Raw genomic sequence first — 9,136 nt, forward strand, 5'->3', positions numbered from 1 at the left:
GTTTTTTGGTGCGTTTGAGTCATTCCCAAATTATGGTGATCCTGTGACAAGGCTTTCTTGGAAATATTTGTTCAGAGGGGTTGCCTTTGTCCTACTCTGAAGCTGAGAGAGTGTGATTTGCCCAAGGCCACTCAGTTGGTTTCCATGGCAGAACAGGGATTTTAACCCTGTTCCCCAAAGTCATCATGCTGGCTCTATTGTATCTACAATCGTTGTGATATTTCCAGATATTTGGGGCTTCAGCTTCCAACAAAATCAATAGAAAGGCATCATACAATAAAAAAATCTGCAAAAATAAAGGTTAAGGTTTCCAACCTCTATTATAGAATGAAAATTTGTAATCTTGGGATAAGCCTACTGTCCGCTAGCAGAACGGAGAGTATTCTGACTTGCCAGCCCAAGCTGAATTTGCATGCATTGAACCAGCCTTGTGAATGATTCAGCACACAATCTGGAGTCCTGTTCCCTGAGTCTAGAAATACATATATGTGTGCAAGTAACATCCTAAATATGCACACCATTATCATCAATCAGTGTTATTAATAATAATAAATGTTTGCATTTATATAGTACATTATTATTATTATTATTATTATTATTATTATTATTATTATTTTATTATGACACAGCAAACAAGATAGATATGCTGGATTTCATATCACAAAATCACAAGTCGAACTATATATAAGCATTTATATAGTACATTATTATTATTATTATTATTATTATTATTATTATTATTATTATTATTATTAGATACACAACAAGATTAGTACACAGTAAACAAGATCACTATGCGGGCTTTTATATTGGATCCCACATCGGACACTTCCCAAGTGTCTAAGACTATGTGATGTATCAGTGAATAATGCATGCAGATCCGAGTAGGGTAGCCTTTTGCAGCTGACAGATGGTAATTTTGTCAGTGCCTATTGTTTTTAACTCCTGGCCAAGGTCTTTAGGCACTACACCCAGTGTGCTGATCACCACTGGGACCACCTTTACTGGCTTGTGCCAGAGTCTTTACACTTCAATCTTTAAATCCTCGTATCGTATAAGCTTTTTCCAGTTGCTTCTTGTCAATCCTGCTGTCACCTGGGAATGGGATTGCAACATTATTATTGTGTTTATTATGTGTTTATTATGAGAAGGAACCAAATCAAGGGAGCAGGTAGAAAGATTCGGCGACATCAATATTTTGGATAGTTCATCTGACAAGACGGGAAAAGAAGGTAACTGAGAAAAAGCAGGCATTTGATATGCTGATAATAGGGAAGGTTCAGGGGCAGCAAGATGAGAAGGGATACAGTGTTCCCTCACTACTTTGCGGTTCAATTTTTGCGGATTTGCTGTTTTGCGGTTTTTCAATAAACTCTAAAATATTACAAATCATAAAAAATTACAATGTACAGCCTAATGAAGGGAGGAAGGAGAAGCCAAAGGGAGAGAAAAGGAACCCAAGTGGCAACAGGAGGAGAAGGAGGCGATTTATCAACATACGTTTGGTTGATAAAGACTTAAAATAGTGTACAACTACTAAAATAATTTTAAAATAAATATAGTGTCCCTACATCATGGATTTTCACTTATTGCGGGTGGTCCTGGAACCTAACCCTCATGATAAGTGAGGGAACACTGTAGTTACAATTTTAGCATTAAAGAAAGTTACAGGATCATCCACAAAGAAAAGTAAAGGTGGAAGGGCAGGCTTCAAAAGAGAATTAAAGGTAGAAAACAGACACTGTGGGAATAGCGTGTGTGATGTCTCATGGGCCTTGTAGTCCCGTTCCTAGTGCTATTGTGGCTGATGAGGAGGAAAATTTGGGATTTCCACCGGTTCAGCTTGAATCGGAGCCTCACCACCTGGAGGATGTTTGTCCTCAGGAAGTTAACCAAACAAGCCTTGGGCAGAATTCTCCCCCGTTTTCCCGAAAGGATAATTATAATAGAGATAGAGGAGCCAGGGAGGCTAATCGCCGGAGCCTCAGAATCGCTGCCAGACAATTAGCTGATTAGGTCTGCTTCCCTTGGGAAATTCTAAGGAGTCATGCATCTGGACAGAGTTGGGTTTCATTTCTTGTTCTCTAGGGAAAGTGTACTGTTGGCGGGAAAACAAGACCCTATATAGGGGTTTTGCCGCAAGGGGAACCTTGCGGAGTCAATTTGTTCAGCTTGAGGAGAGAGATCGTGTGTGGACTTCGAACCCCAGTTCCTTGTCTCCCGGATCGAGTTTCCAATCTAGCCTTGTTTCACGGATCAAGTTTCCAGCCTTGCCTTGTTTCACGGACTTCTATGGACTCAGTTCATGTTTCATGTTTGCCTTGTTTCAAGTTTGATCTAGCCAAGATTCAAGCCTATTTTCCAGCCTTGTTGTCAAGCTTCCTTGGACTTTAAAGATCCTGTCATTCCCCACACCATTGCTTGGCAAGGTGTGTGTTTCGGTCAAGTGGATTATAACTTTGGACTTTAATATCTTATATTGGACAATATATTTCTGGACTATATTTGACCTCATCTGAAAGGTCTGCTTCTGAACTATATTCTTCACTTGTTTTTATTGACTTTATATATTTCTTTAATAAAGATATTAGATAGATTCTGGTCTCTGCGCATGGTTATTGGTGCTCTGCAGCCTGGGACCTGACAGCGTGTTAGCGTGAATCAATTAATCTTTATGGCAAAAGAAATAGCAGAAAAGAAAGAAAAAATTATGTAATAATAAATATAGTCAGCCCACTCCCTTGATTTCCCCCACAAACATTCATGTGTTCAAGATCAGGAATGGAGGTATCTATCAAGTAAAAGGAGTAAGCTAAGACTAAAGTTTGGTAGAGGGGACAACTATCAAGAGTTGAAGATAAAGTTAAGGAATAGCTGCATCCAAGGAACCCACAGAATTAAAGGAAGGCAGAAAAGAGATTAATGCTTGCAAAAAGACCTCGGAATTAACAGAATGAAGCTCTTGAAAGGAAGGAGCATTACAACATTGAGGAGGTGCATTGTGAACAAGTGCAAAATAAGCAAGATGATAATCAGACAAAGGAAAATCAGCAACTGAAAAGCAAGAGATGGAACAATCTATCTATAAACATAATAAAAGGGCAAATATGTATGTATGTGTGTGGCTGGGATGACCACTTACACAGACAAGGCCCCACTTCCACAAATAGCTATAGCTCCCACTACTCCGGAGACACCAATGGCCTTCCCTCCAATGACATTTCAGGTTACAGCGAGCGCTGTGAACATGCCCAAGAGCCCTGTCAATGTCCACCACAAACACAATACTACCCACCACCCAAGTGAAGGCTTTCATATGGGAACAATTTCATCCTAGAGTTTCTGTTTTTCCTCCACCATGGACATCCCATTGTTTCTGATTCTCTCCAATGGTGTGGAATTTGCATGACCCTTACCACTGCCTCTCCCATAACCCTTTCCTATTATGGCACACAGCAAACAGAGGAATTGATCAGCAACTGAACATACTATAGAGGTTTGGGGAGAATTCACCATGATTTATAGTTGTAGGTACTAGGATGTATAGTTCGCCTGCAATCTAAGAGCACTCTGAACTCCACCAAGTAACCTTTCTTTCTGGGAGTTGTAGTTCACCCACAACCAGAGAAACTGTGACCTGGACCGAACTTGGCACACAGAGCCCCCATGACTAACTCAACCTACTGAAGGGGTTTGAGTGGATTGACTCACCATAGTGTGAGTTTTTATTTATTTATTTATTCAATTATTTATTTATTTATAGTATTTATATTCCGCTTTTCTCACCCTAAAGGGCACTCAGGGCGGATTACAATGAACATAAATATGGCAAACATTCAATGCCATCAGACAAATAACATACAGTATAGACACACACAGAGGCAATTTTTTTTAACATTTCCAGCTTCATGAGGGTATGCTCAATTCTGGCCACAGGGAGAGCTGTTGCTTCATCATCCATGAGTGACACCAAGTGCTGTACTTCCTCATCCCTTTCCATGTGCTGGCAGTTTTATGGTGTTGTAAATAAGTTAAATTAGCCTCCCTGCATAAAGCGTACCTAAATTTCCTAGTTGACAGATGCAACTGTCTTTCGGGCTGCTTAGGTAAACAGCAAGCCGGGCTATTTAATGGTCAGGGGCTTAACCCGACCCGGGCTTAGAACTCATGACCTCTTGGTCAGTAATGATCTATTGCAGATAGTTACTAGCCAGCTGTATATTACCCTACAGCCAGAGAGCACGCTGAACCCCACTGCTGATGCATCTAGAGCAAACTTGCCCAACCTAACAAACTTTAAGTACTGATGGAGTTTCTGGGGATTAACCTGGCATGATGTCAGTTGTAGTTAATCCACAACCTTATGCATTTTGTAAAATTTAAAAAATGACTTTTTCAAGTAACCTGGGCAATGCCAGGTAGCCAAGCTAGTTCTAAATAAAGGTTGAGACAATGTCCAAGGGAAAGTGTAGGTAATATGTGAGTCCAAAAGAAGGCAATAAAGAAAGAAAGCATAAGACAGAATGGTCTTTGGAATACTCTATTGAAGTCACCCGTAATAAGAGTGAAAATACCATCTGAGAGAAAGAAAGTGAACCAAAAATAAAAGATAAAAGTTGAAAATGGGCCAGGTGGCGGTAAATGACTCAAATCTGCAGAGGCGAGAAGTCTCCCAACAAGGGGCTTAAGAAGAGAAAGTATGTGGGTTGAAAGGGGTGGGGGAAGGACAAAAACTGGCATGAGCTCAGTAATAGAAGACTCCACCACACGACTTTCATGGCGACTTGTATGAGAAAAGGAGAGTCCTCCAAAAGAGAAGACGGCTGAAGTTGCACCAGCATAGGCAGGGAGCCAGGTTTTGAAAACTGAAAAGATCTGGAGAGAAATAAGTCATGAACAGTAGTAACTTTTGGAACAGCTGAGTGTCAGTTTCATAATGAACAAGAAAGAAGAAAAGGGAAGATGGGAAGAAAAAAGACAGAGATAGGTACCAGATTAGAAGAAACATAAAACAACATGAGCCTTAGTAAAGAGAAAGGAAAGAAACATTAAAAAGAGCTATGAGTGTAAGGCAGATTGTCCCAGTCTTGGAAAACTATTAACTTTAGGACGTTCCTCATAAACGATTAACTGAAATCATATCCTTTGAAATACCCATTCATCAGTTCTGGTCCCGAGCTGAGGAACTAAGGAGAACAAGCCCATCTCATCCAAAGGGGGGAAACCTCTTCCAGTTTAGGAACCAAATTTAATTCCAGGGACTTTCTCAAGAGCGGCATTCCAGTGGTGGTCAGGGCCAAAAGTGGAACTGAAAAAGTATAAATCATTCTAACTCTAAAGCCTTTGCCACCAGCAAATAAGAAGCATTTCAATCATTTAAAATGAGGCAAAGCCTCTACCAGACATAAGAAAACACAATTTCATGGGGAAAAGGTCATGGCCTTCTGGAAAAGCTCAAAGGGGTTGAGATCCCATAAAAACAGATTTAACCCCACAATCCAAGGTTCTCTAATTCAACAAGCAAACTCTTGGGGAGGAAATGTCTCATTACTGATCCCTGACCACTAGTATTCACTAAATTCACTAAATCTAAACCAGGACTTCCCAGAAATTGTTGGTCTGCCTCTTTCATAATCCATTTTGAAAGATAACCATGTTGCTTATGGCTGATGGGGGCTGCATGCCAATAATATCTTGAGAGTCATAGTTGTCAACCCCTGCTCTTATTATACAGATCCCATCTAAGGCAGAATAAACCTTATTGTCTTTTATTTAAGAAAATCTGTAATCTGTAATCCATCCTGTACAGTACCTTTATTGGGCCGAACCAAAGATGGAAAACACATCACACTGGCTGGTGGGCTTCGTCACCAGGCAGAGGTGGTAAAAACATAGAAGGGAAATAGAGCGATCATGTTGTTGTCCTGGCAGTGTCTATATTCTGCTTTGAATGCTATAGGAAGTGTGTGTAGGCAAAAAGTGAGTTCCCACTTTCACAGCCATATGCTGAGTGGGAACAAAGGCAATAAAACAGAGGAAATTGTACTTCTCCATTTGCAGTTGCAAAACACAATCCTGGCTCTGACAACCTGATTTGACCGCAGACTGTTTGAAGCTACTGTGATGGAAGAACATAGTGGGGCAGTAGTCTTTATGTTAGACAGGAGTTCTAAGATTCTGAGTTCAAATCCCCATGGAAGCCCACTAGGTGACCTTGGGCAAGTCGCACTCTCTCAGCCTTAGGACAACGCAGTGGCACATCTCCTCCCCATGCAAATGTAAGGCATCAGTGAGTCTTAATCCAGCCCTGCATTGACACACAGAAACATAAACTCATAAACTCATTTCAGTCCCATTCCAAGATAACTGGAATAGCTAAAAGGGGCCACTTTGGGGGCTTCAGAAGAAGAGGGAAGCTAAAGCCCCCTTCCCACTATGGCCACCTCACTGCACCGGGGTGGCAAGAGGCACCAATGTAAGCAGCGCAATGAGCCCATGCTGTGTTTTATTCGAGACTGTGAAGGAGCTATCCAAGCTGCTCAGCGTTTCCTTGGATCCCTCTTTTAAAAATTAGAATAGACTACAAAGTAATAATTGAACATGAGTCGAAAGCATGACGTGGCAGCTAAAAAAGCCAATATGATTCTAGGTTGCATCAAGAGGAGTATACTGTAGAGATCAAGAGAAGTCATTATGATTTGGTCGGACCTCACTTGGAATAATACTGCATCCAGTTCTGGGAATCCCAATTCAAGAGGGATATTGAAAAGCTGGAACGTGTCCAGAGAAGGTCAAACTGATCAAAAATTTGGATACACAATCCTATGAGGAGTGGCTGAAGGATCTGGTTATGTTTAACCTGCAGAAGAGAGAGACGCTGAGAGGGGACATGAGATGCATGTTTAAATATTTGAAAGGATGCCACATGGAGGAGGGAGCAGGCATGTTTCTGCTGCTCTGGAGATTAGGGCACAGAAATGGATTAAAATTGCAGGAAAAGAGATTCCACCTAACTTACTGTTAGAGATGTCATCCTGCACTGCTCAAGTCTCTATTGTTAGATAGCAAGCATAGAATAGACTGAAGGACACCTCTCTATACTCCCATGCATGCCAGATAGGATTGACTGTTTCTTCCTTCTTCCTGTTCTGTTTAGATCCACCCATACACTTGATGATCTAGCAATGTGATATCTCCTAGGGATTTGAGGTAACATCCTCAATTTAGATTGGAATTTTTATGGCCCTAGAGCAAAAGGCACAGACCATGCGGTTTGGTCGCCATTCTGATCCTGATTCTTTTTCTGAGCCCTTTGTTTCATCAAAAGGGATGCATTTTGCCTCTTCTCACAGGCAAAATGTAGCTATCTAGATTTGTTTATTATTTTCACCAGCCTACCTATCTTAGACCTAGCTAAGATAAGCTAGTTAGCTCCAAACCTTTCCTATCTACAATGGATTTCTTTTACCTCAATAAATACTTTTAAACTTTTAAGCTGACTTTGTGACCCTTTGCCATCCAGAAGAACAAAGGCTTTCCTGAAACTCACTTCATGTAAGTTTCCTGCTGTTTTGGAAGAGTTACTTCCACACACTCTGCTGTTTTCCTGGGAATTTACCTCACAAAGGAGGGTCATTTGAGCTTAACCGCTCGCAGATTCCCAACACTTACTTATGATGGCCTTCCAAGTGTAGTGTCTTGGTGGTGGGTACGTAGGTGATTGTGGAGTCCTACTCTTGACCTGCATGTTCTTCCACAGTGAGGACATCAGTTTCCAGGGGGAAGGAGGGGCCCGGTCAGGGTTGGCTTGATGCACCTTCCTCTTGCCGTGTTTTCCCCTTTCCCCTTCCATTTGTGCCTCTTCAAATTCCACAGCACTGCTGGTCACAACTGACCTCCAGTTAAGAGAGCTCAAGGGCCAGGGCTTCCCAGTTCTCGGTGTCTATGCCACGGTTTTTAAGGTTAGCTTTCGGTCCGTCTTTAAATCTCTTTTCCTGTCCACCAATATTCCCTTTTCCATTCTTGAGTTGAGAGCAGAATAACTGCTTTGGGAGACAGTGATTGGGCATTTGGAAAATGTGGCAAATCCAGTGGAGTTGATGGTGGAGGAGCATCGCTTCAATTGTGGTGGTCTTTGCTTCTTCCAGCATGCTGACATTTGTCCATCTGTCTTCCCAAGAGATTTGCAGGATTTTTCGGAGGCAATGCTGAAGCAATTGTTCCAGGAGTTGAGTGTCATTAGACAGTCCATGTTTCGTAAGCGCATAAGAGGGTTGGGATTCTACCTAAACATTTGGAAGAACCTCTTGATGGTAAGAGCTGTTTGGCAGTGCAGTATTCTGCCTCCTCTGAATGTGGTGGTCTCCTTCGCTGTAAGTTTCTAAGCAGAGGCTGGATGTCCATTTGCCGGGGATGCTTTGATTGTGTGTTCCTGCAGGGCAGAAGGCGGGTTGGATTGGATGGTCCTTGAGGTCCCTTCCAACTCTAAGATGGGATGCTTCTGGGAAATGAAGAAAGCCTCCGTGGCCAGGAAAGCATCCTTCTGAATCCTGTCAGTTTGTACCTCACTGGAGTAGGCCTAACGTAAAGGTAAAGGTTTCCCCTGATGTTAAGTCCAGTCATGTCTGACTCTGGGGGTCGGTGCTCATCTCCGAAGAGCCAGCGTTGTCCGTAGACACCTCCAAGGTCATGTGGCTGGCATGACTTCATGGAGCGCCGTTACCTTCCCGCCGGAGCGGTACCTATTGATCTAATCACATTGGCATGTTTTCGAACTGCTAGGTTGGCAGGAGCTGGAGCTAACAGCGGCCGCTCACGCCGCTCCCGGGTTTTGAACCTGGGACCTTTCGGTCTCCAGCTCAGTGCTTTAACACACTTCGCCACCGGGGCTCCTTGGAGTAGGCCTACTTTTTTTTTTTTTTTAAGAAACTGCAAGTTGCTTCTGGTGTGAGAGGATTGGCTGTCTGCAAGGATGTTGCCCAGGGGACACCAGGGGTTTTGGTCGGAGGCTTCTCTCATGTCCCTGCATGGAACTGGAGCTGATAGAGCAGGCATGGGCAAACTTCAGCCCTCCGGGTGTTTTGGACTCCAACTCCCACAATTCCTAACAGCCTACCGGCTGTTAGGAATTGTGGGA

General features: G+C 42.5%; 1 long non-coding RNA gene across 1 annotated transcript in view; it reads right to left on the reverse strand.

Annotated features, from left to right (window-relative positions):
* The window catches only part of LOC134295450 (uncharacterized), a 17,185-nt gene extending 8,058 nt beyond the window's left edge, over nucleotides 1-9,127 (reverse strand). The window contains exon 1 of the long non-coding RNA XR_010002017.1: nucleotides 7,672-9,127. This is a non-coding gene — a long non-coding RNA (uncharacterized LOC134295450). The remainder of the gene's footprint in view (nucleotides 1-7,671) is intronic.
* Between the last annotated feature and the right edge of the window lie 9 nt (nucleotides 9,128-9,136).

The sequence above is a fragment of the Anolis carolinensis genome, chromosome 1, assembly GCF_035594765.1.
Source record: "Anolis carolinensis isolate JA03-04 chromosome 1, rAnoCar3.1.pri, whole genome shotgun sequence".
In the NCBI taxonomy this organism is placed as follows: domain Eukaryota; kingdom Metazoa; phylum Chordata; class Lepidosauria; order Squamata; family Dactyloidae; genus Anolis; species Anolis carolinensis.